The sequence below is a fragment of the Stegodyphus dumicola genome, chromosome X2 (genome assembly GCF_044657685.1).
Source record: "Stegodyphus dumicola isolate Sdum_Otavi_A_Nest chromosome X2, ASM4465768v1".
Taxonomy (NCBI): domain Eukaryota; kingdom Metazoa; phylum Arthropoda; class Arachnida; order Araneae; family Eresidae; genus Stegodyphus; species Stegodyphus dumicola.
The window spans coordinates 170,413,999-170,429,936 of NC_140781.1; the positions used below are offsets into that span (position 1 = coordinate 170,413,999).

At 33.5% G+C, this 15,938-nt stretch overlaps 1 long non-coding RNA gene across 1 annotated transcript in view; it reads left to right on the forward strand.

The window, feature by feature from the left end:
* Window positions 1-15,599, forward strand: part of LOC118190887 (uncharacterized) — a 326,175-nt gene extending 310,576 nt beyond the window's left edge. Inside the window, exon 3 of the long non-coding RNA XR_004758491.2 lies at window positions 15,465-15,599. This is a non-coding gene — a long non-coding RNA (uncharacterized LOC118190887). The remainder of the gene's footprint in view (window positions 1-15,464) is intronic.
* Window positions 15,600-15,938: the final 339 nt, after the last annotated feature.

The following is a 15,938-nucleotide window of genomic DNA, read 5'->3' on the forward strand; positions in this document are numbered from 1 at the left end:
AATTTCCAAATGAAATAATCGGCATCGATTTATTGGGCCCTTTCCCAAAAAGTCAGTTAAACAAAAGTCGCTATCTCCTTGTTATAGTTGATCATTTTAGTAAATGGACCGAAATTGTTCCCTTAAAACGAGCCTCCGCGAAATTAGTTACCGATTCTATTTTAAATAAATATATTTTAAAATACGGGGCGCCCCTAAAAGTTATATCGGATAATGGTCCTCAATTTGTAAGTAATATATTTGAAGACATGTGCCAAAAACTGGGCATACGTCATTTAAAAATGGTCCCGTATCGGCCGCAATCAAATATAGCGGAACGGGTCAACAGAAATATAGTGAAAATTATCCGTAGTTATGTTAAAAATTTTCATAAAAGCTGGGATAACTATGTCAATGAATTTCCTTTCGCCCTTAGGACCGCAAAACATGATACAACGGGCAAAACTCCTGCTGAGTTATTTCTAGGCAGAAAGGTTATAACACCGTTAGATAAACTATTTTATGTGCAACAAAGAGCCCCAGAATTTAAAATGGGTGATATAGAAAAACTAATAAAAGAAGCAAAAAAGAATACGGAAGTAGCACAAAGAAAACAAAAATTGTATTATGACTTGAAACGACGGGGAGTAACTTATAAAGTAGGGGATGAAGTACTAAAAATTAAGCATTCACTTTCTTCAGCACCAGAAGATAAAACTGCCAAATTTTTTCCACGCTTTGAAGGACCATATGTTATAGAAAAAATAACTCACGCTGTTGTAGTGTTAAAGGCAAGAAATGGTGAAACCTGTTCCGCAAATATGGATCAAATCAAGCCCTACTTCGATCGTAATAAAATGCAAATCTTTTCAGATCTTTTGCAGGATCCGGTACGGCAGACACCGCAGGTACAAGTTCCAGAGGTGGGAAAACGACAAGTACAAGGGCAAGCCAATGAGAGACAGAAGCAAGTGAAAAGAAAATTGCCCCGCGGAAAAATTGAAGGTACAAAGAAAAAGAAGCCGTTCCACCGTCCAAAAAACAGAGTTCACGAACACCCCCAGAATGAAGAAGGGAGAAGGACGACGTATGTGGAAAAGACCGGGAGAAAGGACGGCAACTATAACCCGGCTGTGAAACGGAAGATTGACTCATCCGACAGAACTCTCCGCAGCAAAAGTCGCCGAACTGCGGAAGGGCCATCAGCGGCGGAGGAAAAAGTACAAGAAAAATTTGAACGGCCAACAACGAGGTCCAAGCAGGATCACGACAGAAGTTTCCCGGTTCCACCAAGACCAGCTGCCTTCAAACGGCCAAGACCACAAGCAGAGGACAGAAGTAAGATGTTCAAGGGTGGCCGTAGTGGTGAAAAACGGAAGCTTCCAGAGGAAAGCACTGAAGGGCGAGCCCGTACAAGAAGGAGGATCAACCAAGCTACGGTCTGCAGCACCTTTAAAGACTGGGCCCAGAAAAGGATGTCTGAATATTACAAAGATAAGTAAAATTTTATGTTACTTTACAAACTTAAGTTAATCTTTCATTCTTACTGCAAGTGGCAGATTTCAAGAAGTTTTACCTCATGCGAGGTCTACCTTTATCGCCAAAAGGGCGAGAAATGAGTTGTGACCGATTTTCTTATTATGTTTTTCAATTACTCGCGCGTAAAACTAAAGTTGATGTATAATAGCGTTGTATAAAGACTTAAATATTGTAAAAAGTTATTGTATAAATTTTATTTAAAACATTCTAACAAGAAAGAAGTTTTAGTCTGAAAGACTTTTTGAAATGTAGTATTATTTCAATGTAGAAAGAATTGGCACTTGCTTTGAAAAGAATAGAAGTTAACAATGTACTACTAATGTATGTTTTCAAATGTGTAAAATTAACGGCATCTTGATATGTTCTTGTATACATGTGAACTGTTATTTTGAATGTTTAGAAATACCGTGATATGGTAAAAGTGAAAGTAATGTTAAAAATTTGTTATTCGTGTGACTGTAAAGATTAAATCATGGTGAATATGTGTTAAAGGTTGAATGATGTAGTTAGGCTCTCTGACGCTACACTTTAGAGTTAGCCACTTTCAGAATAGTACCTCAGGGTCTAGAGTTGAAATTAGGGTGTGTTAAGAGGTCTCGTATGTTGAATTTTAACACGTTAGTGTTTTGATTGTAGGAGGAAGTGTTGAACACATAGACAGAAACACATTCGTGTTTGGTGTTTTTACAACACATGTCAGAGAGCACGGGGAGAGATAATTAAAATAGTCATGAATGAAATAAGAATGTTAAGAAAAGTATATTCTATATGTTATTTGCAATGTCATTCTGTAACATTTCATTAAACTAGTTTTCCTTCCAGATCTCTGGAAGGAACCAGAATTGAATAAAGCTCCTGTTTAGATGCAGTACAGATGAAAAAGAAAAAAGATTGTTGTATATTCCGGGAGCTGCTATTGTAACAAATTTCTTTCTTTTAAAATTTTCTAGTTTCTAGCTAAGTTATGATTGTAAAAGGTTGGCCTCGCGTTAGTTTCTAGAGCTAAAAGTTTTCAACAAGGTCGTTTTAGACCTCAGTTTCAAACTAATTAACTCTGGCGGGAAGTATGTAAGGATCTTAAGTTTTACTAACGTTTATTTTATTTTAAATCTTTACTATCACTTCTTATTTTCTACTTCCGGCCAGAATTATAAGCGTGAAGGAGTTTATGCAAAGTTGTCTGGCGAACGCCAAGTATTTAAGTGTGGCCTTTTTGCCAAGCAGAAGAGAGGAGGCCGTGAGTTCGAAGCAGGCCGCTTACCTTAGAAGTTACGCAGTTGCTACTTTGCCTTCCAGGCCAGAGGTTTTAATCCTCTTGATAAATTAAACGTATTGTAGTGTTCACAGTCTCTGTGCTACATACGCTTCCTGTTATTATAAGGCCAATCTTATTCTAAAGTTAAATTAGAGTTTAGTTTTATTTTGATATCTTTTAAGTTAGACCCCGAGTGGAGGGTCATTGTATTCCGAAGTACGGAAGTCATTGTATATAAAGAAAAAATAAAGGGTTTTGTATACCCTTCGTCTGTATCCTGTCTACTTACTACAATTAGTGAACATAGCTTTAGTAAGCTCTCTGTTCTAGTCAGGTCATTGTATGTTTCCGAAGAAGGTTAGAAGAAACATTGAACCTGATAAGGTGAGCATTGCCACTCACGTCAATGAAAGTTTCCGCCATACTTACAACTATCTCGGAATCCTGGATGTTAATCAAAGTAATTATAAAATAAAAATGACTTTACAGTTTACTTATGGAAAAAACCTGCAACAAATAAAAAGAAGTTGTCAAAAACGAAAACTAATATTCCGAAGATAAATAAATAAATTGAGATAGAAACTGAGATGTGAATGTAAATATTAAAATATCATGCACTGAAGATCTACGATAGATAAAAGTGAAAATACGAAAATACTCATAGAGTATCCTAAATGAAAGATAAATTTATGAAAGGACTATAATATAAATAAGCAATAGCAATTAGCCGAGAATAGCAAAACATCCAAATAGAATATGCCCGCACAAAATGAGCGTAAAAGAAATAAAACAACGAAGTCCCAAAAAAAAAAAAAAAAAAAAAAAAAAAAAAAAAAAAAAAAAAAACGAAAAGAAAGAAGCAGGCGCAGAGTAGTGCTGCGCGATAAAAATCGATTTTTTTACAGAATTCATCCTCTTTCTTTTCGTTTTCGGATTTTTTGTGAATACATTACTTTTTTAAAAAAACTATTATTGAAACTTAACTTTTGAGATAGAAAATTGCAAAAAAAAATTCAATTTTTGAAAATTCCATAAAATTTTAATAACTTCATTAAAACAATTTCTATATAACCTTAATGTACACACAATGTTCCATAAAATCATTTCAGCTTTATTTCTGCTATTTAAGACAATCGTTTGCAACTCCGTTAGCAGCAATACTGCTACCATTTCAGGGAATTAATTAATATATTGGCACGATATGAAAAGTTACCAATATCGTAACACTTAAAATTTTCCTTGCTTTATCATTATTGCCAATTTTCCAATTTTATGAAATTCATTTTATATAACGAACCGTGATTTGCGACTTTTTTTGTGGTGATTTGCGGTTCTCAGGTTTTTTTTTTTTTTTTTTTTTTTTTTTTTTTTTTTATTTATGGCAAAGCTCTTGAAGGCTATGCCTAAGGAGAGCGATGCTTTCGAAGGAAAATTGGCTCGTATACATGTTACACATGAGGAAGACCGCAAAAACTACCATTCAGCTAGCCCGTTCGCCGAGATTAGAACCCCGAATCAAACTACGAGTTACGCAGATTATAAAAGCTATGCTTACTATACAATTTGCATGCATTCCTTTTAAGCTCCTAATGGAAATGTGTTTAAATACAGTATTGTATCCTATATCGCAATAGCATGCTGTTTTCTAAATCACCCCGAACGTTTTGTAAGATGAACCCTGTTTCTAGTGTACTTTATGTAACATAAGTATTCAAGAAGCGTGGGAAGCTGTACCTGGAAGAAGCAATAATTATTATTGCCATAACAATTATAATAAAGCAATAACATTCAATAAATTAATTACTGAATTCCTAACTCTTTATAATCATCCGAAAGCAAAATTTCATGAACCTAATAGGTATTGCAGGTAGGTCGGTATGATTTACGATCCAAGATTTCTGCATTTTTAATTCTTTGAAAAAGTGTGTTATTAATTGATAAGTCATCGTAGATTGATTTATTAACAAGAGTCAATGAGATAGTATGTCGCTTGTCTCAAACTGTTACTTAAGGATACTGATCATACTTCCTCTAAAATGGAAAATTTTAAGTGTTACGATATTGGTAACTTTTCTTCATATTGTTTCTTTGTAAGTTTTATTACAGTATTTGTACAGTTACTTTACCCGCTCACTAAACTAGTAGTTGAGAATTGAAATTGAAAGGCCATTTGTAGCCATATATTTATTTCAAATTACTAGGTTCTAACACCGAGCCCCAACAAAGCCCTTTTGTTTAGTTAAATGCCCGTCTGACTTAGATCTGAGTCCTTTAGCATGAATGCTGAAAATCTCTTAGGGACAGTATAATTTGTTTCTACCCTTTGAAAACTGCAGAGGAAGCTCCAATTCAATTTTCTTTCTGCTTTGAAGCTGAAGATTTCTACAAAATTAATTTTACTTTGTTTTGCTTGCTAGAGTACTATTGCTTTAACTTCTGTATGAAATAGATAATTAATCGCCAACAATATAGCCTAGATTATTAGCTTAGTAAGTTATTGGAGTTAGTTTAAATCCCTAATGGCTAGGATCTTACAGTTTTAAAAGCGTATTATATATGTGTGTTTGTTAACATGACAGTATAAAATTAGCCTTTAATAAATATTTAAAAGAACTTTGATATAACAAAGAAAGGTATTTATATATATAAATGTTACTCTTTGTTGATGACTTTCGGATGTTTTTTACAGTTTCTAGGAAAGCGAACAGTAGTCAGATTATAAAGTATTTTGTTTCCTCTTTAGAGCATGCCTTCGGGGTGTAACGGTAGCACAATCGGCGCGTATTTGAGAGGCCCAGCTTGGAGTCCCGGCAAGGGCATTGCTCATTTTTCATGTCTCCTGCTTCAGAGAAACATAATGACTCTACAGTGGTGCCTGAACTAAAAGGTGGACAATAATTCCTCATGACTAGGTTTTGGCGATTGGGTCCCGAAATCCCTAGTCGTCCGTTAAAATGAGGGAGTATATAAGGTATTTTTCCCTCCTTCCCAGCATGCCTTTGTGGAGTAAAGATAACACATTCGGCGCGTATTCGAGAGGCCCAGCTTGGAGTCCCGGCAAGGGCATTGCTCATTTTTCATGTCTCCTGCTTCAGAGAAACATAATGACTCTACAGTGGTGCCTGAACTAAAAGGTGAACAATAATTCGTCATGACTAGGTTTTCGCGATTCGGTCCCGAAATCCCTAGTCGTCCTTTAAAATGAGGGAGTATATAAGGTATTTTTCCCTCCTTCCCAGCATGAATTTGTGGAGTAAAGATAACACATTCGGCGCGTATTCGAGAGATCCAGGTTCGAGTCCCGGCGAGAGCATTGTTCATTCATCATGTCTCCTGCTTCAAAACATCCGATTGACTCTACAGGTTGACGACAAAAAAAAAAAAAAAAAAAAAAAAAAAAAAAAAAAAAAAAAAGATGCACAACTCGTTTTTAGGTGTCTCTCTTTTGCTTCGTTTTATTTGCATGTGCAGTGTGAATTTAGAGCAATTCATGACAGTTTCCTTTAGAAAGTCCTGTACGAATGTTTCCATCCCTCCTTTGCAAATTGCTACCTTATCAGTTATACTGCATGGGGATAAAAGTTCTTAGATTGTTTGATAAATTATGCTACTTCCTTCGGCAGATAACTTTTGATAAAATCAATCAACTTAAAAAAATCCCTATTCCCGGTGAAGGGCACTGATTGAAGACCATGTTTAACTTTTGGCGTTAATTACTCAGCCGTGGGTGATTATAACATGTTTCTGATCAATATGCAAAAGTAATAAATTTTTTATATAGTGATGTTTAAAACAACCAGTTAAGACAAACTGCATAAAATGACATATTTCAGTAACAAGCAATATACGCAATATTTAAGTTAAATATTTTACTAACTGTTAATTCAAATTTTCTTCAACGCTAAAAGGTCAAAGCCTAGTACAATGTACAATTTCAATTTGCAGTTTTAATTTATGAGTTTGAGATTATTTAGATTGCAGCAAAATAAGTGAGGCTATCTACCTGAGGAAAAAAACACTAATAGGAGACTTTTAAATGTTTATCAGTTTCAAACCTAGCTGTAAGATATTATCTTCAAAGTAGATGCCAGCTTATGAAAGATGCCATAATTTACGAATGCTAAGACACAGAAATTCTGAACATGCAAAGTAAATTCCTATATTTAAATTTAGTGTCCTGAAAAATGAATACGTTTTAATATTACAATAAAGAAATTTACCACATTTCAAATAAGATGGAAAAACGTAGTTTTGAAATAGAAACTGATGTTATATTCTCATAGGTTTTGGGTAATATCTTGATCTGTACAATTTGCTTTGAACAGAATTCAATTTAAATTTCACTCTAGTTACATTTAACAATTTAATTTCCCTCTCACTACGTTAGTTTTAGTTTTATTAGATGTTGTTACTCTTTTATTTGTCTTTATTCTATTCGCAGCATTTAATAATTGTGTAATACGATTTTCAAGAAGTATTTAGAGGAGTCAATATGTCATTTCTATCATTTAAAGCTTTCTTAAAAGTATTATAGATATTTCTATATTATTACTGCCTCAACTATTTAAACGAATTTACTTTTGCTTACATTTCTTATTTATTTGTCATCGCAATCCTAGCGGCCCCCCTCCAAAAAAATTAACAGTCTTTCATGATATTTGTCTATTAGTAGTGAATTAAGATAAATTCAGCATCTAAGAAACTCAAAAAGACTACGTTCAATATGATTGAGGTATGATCTTAAGCAATCTTTTTGTAGTGATACTGGCATTACGATTTAATATAATTTCTTGATAGTCTATAAATTATGTTGATATTCTTGGAACACCTACGAAAGCAATATGTGATATTTTAATTTTTATCATATTAAAAGAAATACATGCAGTTACTCTCATTTTATTCAGAAAGCAGGATTAAAAGTAAAGTATATGTCTTTTTTATATTTTATAATAGGGCATAATTTTAATAACATTATACGGAATTAGAAATACTTTTCCCACGTGCGCTTGTAGTGCAGTTTTTAACACATCCAGCTGCAGGATGAAGGAACAGTGCTCTGATGTCCGCACTGTTGAATCTTCATGTTTCTATTCGGAAAATCAAGTAGTCTCTAAAGCTGCTCCTAAAATTAAAAATATGGAGGAAGATAACTCGTCACCACAGCGACCTGGAAGACTGAATTACATGCTCTCACCTCAGACCATTTTGCATTTGGAAACTAGAAGATACGTTCTTTGATTCTGGACAAGACTACAGTTCATTTTCCACATTTCCTGATCTGGAAAACATTTCATTATAATTCATTTTTTAACCTTTCTTTCATTTTATACAAAATTTATAAGAAACGGTAATCTTCATACGAATTTTCTAAGCTACTGCATATTATTTTATATTTTTAGTATTAATTTAAAAAAAATTCTTTATTGTTGCAGTTACAGTAACGTATATTTGTATCTTCGCTATCAATATAATGCTCTGCAATGGTTATTTTAAACTAATACATAGGCGTAACTCATCCAGCGCACAAGCCTAAAAATGACATTATGCATGAAAGCATCCAAGTGCTTTTCCGACCAAACGAAAATATTTCAGGAAAAAACGTAAGATACTTTACTACCGCTTTAGTAGTAGCAGTTCTAGTTAAATCCAGTCTTATAGTGTTTTAATTTTGCAATGTCCATGATGATTCAGTACCTGATAATAGTTTTATATTTCGTAAACCTTTCTATACGAAACAGAAACAAATGCTAGAAGCTAGTCATATAAAGAGATCCTGTTGGAGGATAATAAGCGGCGTAACTGCAGTCTTTCCGAGAAATTTTTAAATTGGAAAGAGAGCGTGTGATTACATGAAATTTCAGCTAGAATTTTATAATAAGCAGAATGATACAATTAGCTCTGCAATATCTTTATTCGTGAAGATTGTAATAATTTATGGTATTTTTTTAACTGGACTATTAATGACTTTTTGTCAAGTTATTTCCAGGTGACCCAACATGCACTGATGGTCCAGGAACAATCTTAGATCGTCTTTAATGATAGATAGAACCCGATCCTATCTTATTTTTCTGATGAGTACAATAGCCTCCTTTTTAAAAGAATTTATATAATTCAGAGTACTGTAAACAAATTACTAAAAGCGTTTAATTGTGGATATTTTCACGAAGTTACGAATGTGTCAAACAACCTCAGAAACATAAGCTACCAGGGCTTGGTTGGAAGGTTGTTGCAAGCAAGCAACTATCAGCCGTATTAAATTCAACTCATGCGAAAGTTCAGTTAAGACGACTTCGGAATTCTGTGACATGCTCCCGGCAAGATAGCCATGTAGATGGTAGACGTGCTCATTTCAATGCCAAGACTTGAAAGAAAAACAGACTTGAATCTGCAAACGACGAATTCAATGAACAAAAGCATACACACTATAATAATTTTGACCTCTAATATCTAGTCCCATAAACCTGTTGGTAATATGAAAACCATGCCATAAAGCTTATTCCACCATTCACAAGCGTGATTTCGTTTTACTTCTGGACAATCAGTGCCGAGCTGAATTATCTAAAATAAAGAAATAACAAGCCATTAATAGTTCACTTACTTCAAGTTCATAGCTTTTTATAACGAATAGAATTATTAAAAATGAACCTATAGAACCTATCTGGAAATTAGGAACAATATTCAAGACGGTGGCCTTGATACTCTTACATCTTAATAGACGCGACTTTTAATTCATGTTCATATATTAGAGAAGATTATTTCAAGGGTTTAAAAAAGAAGATGTAAGCAGACTTGAATTATCCCGTAAATAAAAACTATTATTTTTTGCATGTGACTGAGCGGATTTTAAATAATGCATAGCTATTCCCATATTGATCATAGAAGAACCAGAAACTCCATTCACACTAGTGTAAAGAAAGAAGAAAAATTCCGCCAGCAATTAACCTCACCAGAACACTTCCTCATAATATCTTTAAAGATCCAAACAGTATGCCGAAAAATATGCACTAACAATTGGCAACTCAGATGAACCCGAAGAATTTGCGAATTCCTATCAAGCAAATTAGGCCTACAAGATCAAAAGAATTATTAATTCTTTGGGCTTCTAAAGAACATGTCATAAAGCTAAAAGCATCCATTTCATCGGATAAAACCATCTGCGACTCCTTACAGCTAAGAGCACCAAAACCGTCAGGGATTTCATTATTATCTTCGGAGTACCATCTGAAGCGGACGATTTTACTTTAGCTTTTGAGACTTATTTGTAATCTGAGAAAGAAGGAGCAATTTACTCTAGAATTCCGATTAACAGTGCGGATTCCCAAAAACAATTGTATAATTAACTTGGATAGAAACTATTTATGAAACTAGGACAACAAGGACGCATTTTCTTGGGATTCAATTCGCGCCCGTTTAGACAATACGTTAGCTTGCTCCGCTGTTTCAACTGTCAAGGCCTAGATCATCAGAGCCGCACCTGTACGCAGCCTTCTTCTTCTACCCAGAGGGATAAATCCCACGAAGTACTTCTAGGAAATTCAGACGAGCATAAACTGCACAACTAACTTAAATAACGGTACCCATTTTGATTGCCATCACTCGGCTAATTCTAAGCTATGGCCGACTTACAAAAGGTAACTGCAGCAATTATTGAGGAAACCAAACCAGAATTAAGTTTCCACTTCTCTTCATAATTTCGAAAGTCTAAAATTTCTGCAGTGTAACTTTCAAAGATCCATATTTGCGACAAATCATAAGATTCATAAACAGTTTGAATTGGTACAGACATAGTCCTGTTCCAGGAGCCATATACTACGCAAGATAAGACTCTAATTGGTACTACTTCTCGTAATAGGATCTTTCTGTCTCAGAATAAATTGGCTGTAATAGTCTACAATGGTTCCTTATCTCTCGTGATATGGAAGACAACTGAATATACCATCTACATAGCTTTGGATACAGCAGAAGGTTGGTTCCTGATTTGAACTAGATTACCTTAAATTCAACTCGTTCAAAAATTAAATCTTAGGGGGAAATTTCAACACTTCTTCAAGCTCATTATGGAGTGACACCTCTGAAAATTCAAGATCGGCCCCGCTCATGGATTTAATTGAATTTAATACTTGGTGATTCTAAATACTGTTGATTCTCCACTGACTTTTGATACTCTTCTTGCAAAAGGATGACCGGACCTAACACTTTCAACAACTAACCTAGCACCGCTAATACAAGTCTCGACAGTTTATCAATTTAAGTGAAATCTGTTACTTTAAGTTTTCGTACCATTTCATATTTAGTCACACTAAAAGGAAATGATTAAAAACTGATTTGTTTATTCCTATAATATACAAGTGAAAATTTAAGTTCGGAATGGAGTTTAGTGTTACTTATAATATAATTATGCAAAATCCTATTAATAGTTAGAACAGTTAATTATGATACCGATAGAGAATTTTATATGAAAATCCAAACGAGTGAACCCTAAATGTTAGATTAGTTGAAAATGGAATAAGAGGAAAATGTCGAGTGCATTTGAAAGGCATAAAAGCTTAAACGATGGCCGAGAATATATGACGAATAAACTTGAACAGTGAGATACAACAATGGCGAGATCCAGTACGGTCCGGCAAGCAGTTAATTATGAGACTGATAGAGACAAAATAACAGATTTATCATATGCGAGTTAAGCTAACATTTAATTGAAGAACATTAGGAACACTTATGCGCCGTTTGCATCACATTTGCAATAAAATACAGTACTTGAGAGAGACTTTCTGGCCACAAAAAAGCAATTACCCAGTTAAATACTCCTGCTCATTCAACTGACTTTGTTCCCTGGGATTTCTAGCTTTTTCGAAACATTTAAAGCTGCTATGAAAGGACGAATAATTTCTAATGTATGATAATTATAATATGATACCCAATATAATATAACAAAGGTACTCAGCAATATGCCACAAAATCACTTTCAGGCCTGCTGCAATATGTTAGTTTAAGTTCTACTTCAATAAAGAGAGTAAAGGCGTTAGCAATATTAAAATCCTTCTTCATTTTATTATGCTACTATGCCATTTAAAGCTGCATTAATGCTGCTGATAAGTAATCTGTGAACAAATCAGTTATGTATTTATTAAGCATGTCTATTATAAATCTTCCCTGAAAGTATCAACTGAGGTTATATATAAATACATATATTTCATAGCAAACTGTAATCTATATTTAGCCAAAAAGCTAAAGAACACACATTTACACAAAAATATACAGTATTGCATGACGCGCTTTGTGTGTGTCTTTACAGTACGTTGTTTACAGGTTGCTCAAGTATGGTACTTATGTATTATTGTCCATTGTATAGAATTGCAGCATATATATAGACGGAATTCAGAACATTCTAGCACAGCTGGATACAGAAAGTTTGACCGAGGCTCGACCTGTGTCTAAAGTCTCGCTGCATAAAAGGTTTATTATTTTCCTTGTATGTAAAGCTAGTACGAGCTAGTTTTCTTTAGAAACGTTTCCACGAAGGTGTCCCTTCCTTCAAGCAGATAGCCATCGTGTGCTTTCCCATACTCGAATAACCTAACCTAACCTAACACGGAACATTCTTCAGAAATGCTCTGAAATGTCTTATGCTAATTGTGAACATATCACCAATGAAAAACCAAAAAATTGCACTCTATTTTTTTAATTTATATAAACATCATAAAATAGAATTACAGGCTTAGAGATTAACGTCTTATGCATTCATGCGCCTCTATATACGAACGGGAAGGATAGGTTTCCAAGATAGTTTTGCTTCATGTTCAGACTGTATAACGTAATTCCGGTAGAGTAGTCTAAGATCACGTTCCCTGATAGGCTAAAATAAGAAGTGACAAAATAGCTGTAAAACAGGGACTTTTCTCCTGATCATTATCATTAAGAAACGGAAGTAAATATCGTAGCTATTTCTAGGAATCGAGAACGTTCATGAGCATGCTTTTTCCCTGCTTTTCAGTGCGCTGCAGAGAAGTCCCTATTTACCATGCAGTTAAAATCATAGCAGAAAAGGCATTGTTCTTGTCTTTCACTGAAAAAGGGTTTCTGTTCCTTCCCACCGCTGTACGTTTTGCTCTGCACAGTTTTGCTTTTTTATCAATGCAGACTATGAATGAGCGAGTATTTACCCACCTTCTGCTTGACTAGTCAGGGCAAGGTCATGGGAATGGTATGTACAGTGCAATTTCTCTTTATTTGTTTTACCTTGCCACTTTTTACTCAACTATTTCTATATTTTGAGTGAAAAATGTTTGTACTTTTGCCTCCTTTTTTATATTAAGCTGTAGGGTTTTCAGGTTTCATGAAACATAAAATCTTGGAAAATAAACTATACCTTCGCTGGGACCTGAATACGTATCTTTCAATTGCTAGCTCGTTGCGCTTTATACTATAACACATGATTGCACGACGGAGGAAAGTCTTTACATTTTGACTCCTACCTAATTAAGAGCGGAATGTGAAAAAGGCATACATTCGGCCAAATTAATGATGGTGAAGAGTTTTCATTCAGCATATTTCTTATTCGCTCTATATTAATTAGGTTTTTGAAGAGGAAAATTTTCTAAAATTAGCTTAGCTGTCTTCAGAAATTTAACACGTGTCTTTTTATTGCTAGATGAATATGCTGAGCACTACACCACAAGTGTACACGGAAGAAGTATATTATATTCTTGTTAATGTAACATTATGTTCTCAAATCATCATCCTCTCAGCTCATCTATTCGGTCTGGAAAACAACCAGTTCCGATAGATAAGATTTAATTTAATGTAAAGTTATTTCTAAAAATGTTCTGATGAATTTTGACAATAATATTCATTAACATTTTATCAGTGTAATCAATAAAGGGTTTTTCTTACGCTATACATTGGTTAAAGTTTTTATTTTTTCTGTATTTTTATCAAAGTACTTTTTTAAATTGCTTTTTAAATTCATACTCATTGGTAATGTTTTCATCCATTGATGTTTTCTGTGGTATGAGAGAATTGGAAACACCGAAGAATGATTCATCACACATTATATTTTAAGTAGAGAATGGGGAACTGCTTTAAAAAACAGTGCATCTGCAAAGTGTCTATTTTCTTTACTAGGTTGATGTTTGGTGAATTCATATTCCAATATCTGCTTGTTTTACAACTGAGGGAATGTTATTGTTCAACTTACATTTTGCTTTGGATAATATCTCCTAAATTTAGAAAGAGATAGAATTTTTCATAAACTGCATTTTGCTTAATGGATTAGAGTAAAACTAATTAAAGAAAAAATAATTTTTCGGTTCTTTCCAGCTTTATGTGCCAGATGCATAGGAGGTTTGAATATCGGGATTGACAGATTTGATGTTCTAATTAAATCGAAAATGAAACTAGTTTTTAAATTCATCAGATTTTCCTATAATTTGTTTTCAGATGTACTACATTCAAAGGAGCATTTTTTATGCATCACAGATGCAGTATGAATGCATGTTGCCCAGCATAAGTACGTTTCTATAGTTCTACAAACCCAAAGATCTGATATGCCATTCCTAAATCATACAAGAAAATTTTGTATTTTATTTTATTTAATTATTTATTTTATTTTGTCTCGAAAATGAAACTTAGGCTAACTTTTTCTGTCGAAACTTACAGTTTCACAGCTTTTGTATTAAATTTACTGAAAGGATTTAAAAATAAAATTGGGAAACAAAATTAATTATTCATTTATAATTAACTTCTCTTATAAGAAGAAACATTACGATCTAAAAAAAAAAAAAAAAAAAAAAAAAAAAAAAAAAAAAAAACCTGACTGACTGGAATTCTCGGACTCTATAATGTTTTCTAAATAATTTTCATGCATCCATCCCTTTTATTAGCAATTTTATGCAGCTTCATTTCTCAACTCCTACGTTTTATGCAAGCTCTTGAATCATGAAGCAGATATCACAAGCAGCAATTCTACCCAAAATGATTTATCGCTCCATTATTTTTTGGCCAGGCCTCATGATAGTTAAAAGAAGATGCGGATTTAATAGCAGTAATGTAGAATACACATAGAATCATGAGCTTCATCCAGATAATTCCAAAATATAATAAAAGGAAAGTTAAAGAAAAGCGGAAAGAAAATTTTAAAACTGAAAAAATCATTGACCATTTTGCTATCAAGAAAAGATCAATTAAACTTAGACCAAAAAAGAAAGAACTGCATTTCAGATGCTGCAAATGATCAGTTAAGCTTAAAATAAAAAAAAATTAAAACAAATATACAAAAAAGAGCAAGATTTCCAGAAATTTTTGTTAATTGATTAATCTCTGTGCTATTTCTACGCTGTCAAACTGTAGGTGCAGACGCATTTCAGCTTCAGTAGATCGCAAGCATAAAAGTGGATAATTTGAAAACATTGTATATTGGTGTCGAATGAATATAAACTAGCGTTAAAAGAGAAAAATAAGACATTAAAATTTGATTATGGAGGAAGTAATAAAGAAGATGAAAATTTTAAAACTCTCTCCTGAGAGAAATATGGTGCGATTTTATTTTACGTAAAAAAAAAAAAAAAAAAGCGTTTATAAACTTGTGTTCACAGTATGTTTCTGTGAATATAAGTACCTTTATTTGTTTTATTATCTTTCTATATGTGTATCAGCGTGCATGCTTGGTATTTAAGTTATTCTTTTCTTACAGGTATGAGAGATTTCTATGCTACTTCTGAGTTCCAGCTTCCAGAATGATTATAATAGTTACCATTACTTTTTTGAAACTCGGTAAAAATATTTATGTCAAGGATATGTATTTTCATTAAAATAAAGGAACAGATAAAATTCATTTTGTGTTTTTTTTTTTCTTCATAATTGCTTTTATTCAAAATTACCTATCGCAGAAAAGTCGACATTATTTACCTAATTGATATCCTCATTAAAATCTACAAAATCAGTCTTCGATATAACGACGCTGATAGGATTGAATTCTAACTCAGAGACATTTACGTTTGCGTGGCCTCTCGTGCCCTACAGTATAGATCTGTAGGGCACACTCCTCGATGATGAATCCTGAATAATACCCTAGGCGTGATTCTGAGATGTTGAATAGTTTCGTCAATACCCTGGGGAAGGCTTAATTGTCTCCTGCCAAGAGACTATATGAATACATATTAAAGTT